At 36.0% G+C, this 909-nt stretch overlaps 1 protein-coding gene across 2 annotated transcripts in view; it reads right to left on the bottom strand.

The window, feature by feature from the left end:
* Positions 1-507: 507 nt before the first annotated feature.
* The window catches only part of LOC118375798 (syntaxin-binding protein 5-like), a 253656-nt gene continuing 253254 nt past the window's right edge, over positions 508-909 (bottom strand). For both annotated transcript variants that reach the window (XM_052492755.1, XM_052492757.1), the window contains one exon: positions 508-909. This exon is cut by the window's right edge and continues 169 nt beyond it. The gene's annotated coding sequence lies outside the window, so the exon portion shown is untranslated.

The following is a 909-nucleotide window of genomic DNA, read 5'->3' as shown; positions in this document are numbered from 1 at the left end:
CTCAATGTGTGTAGTGATACGTCTCTCAATGTGTGTAGTGATACGTCTCTCAATGTGTGTAGTGATACGTCTCTCAATGTGTGTAGTGATACGTCTCTCAATGTGTGTAGTGATACATCTCTCAATGTGTGTAGTGATACGTCTCTCAATGTGTGTAGTGATACGTCTCTCAATGTGTGTAGTGATACGTCTCTCAATGTGTGTAGTGATACGTCTCTCAATGTGTGTAGTGATACATCTCTCAATGTGTGTAGTGATACGTCTCTCAATGTGTTGTAGTGATACGTCTCTCAATGTGTGTAGTGATACGTCTCTCAATGTGTGTAGTGATACGTTTTGAAAGACTCGTGTTTTGTTTCTCTCACTGTTTAGACCCCAGAGAACTGACGGCACACAAATATCATCACGAGTACAATGTTGGGAAAATAAAGTGTTGATACAGCAACGATATGTGTTCAGAAAACCTAAAGAGATAAAGAATAATATATATATATATAAAGAAGGCAACACAAAAACCTTTTGGCTTTATAGCAATACAGGTATACATTTTCATTTATATATATATATATATTTTTTTTAATATTTCAAAAAGTATTATTATTTTTGAAATCACACATTCTTTTGTTTATATTATATTATTCAATACATGTTATATTTATTATTTCTTACAGTAGCATGCTGCCTTATGATATGGCAGTTATATGTTATCAGTAGTCATCCATTTTGTTTAATTCAGTCTTGTTGGTATCATAACGTTAAGAGTATCTACACAGCAAGATCTGGGTAACCCACCCACACACACACTGATGTCATCATCCACTTCCTGGGTTCCCCTGTCTTACCAACTTACTTCCTGGTCTGTGTCCATCTCAGTGACCGCCCTCTGTCCAAGTCTTGTGACAATGATGT

Source organism: Oncorhynchus keta, chromosome 34 (assembly GCF_023373465.1).
Source record: "Oncorhynchus keta strain PuntledgeMale-10-30-2019 chromosome 34, Oket_V2, whole genome shotgun sequence".
Taxonomy (NCBI): Eukaryota; Metazoa; Chordata; class Actinopteri; order Salmoniformes; family Salmonidae; genus Oncorhynchus; species Oncorhynchus keta.
Note: the sequence above shows the minus strand (reverse complement) of the source record. Positions and strands in the feature narration are given on the sequence as shown.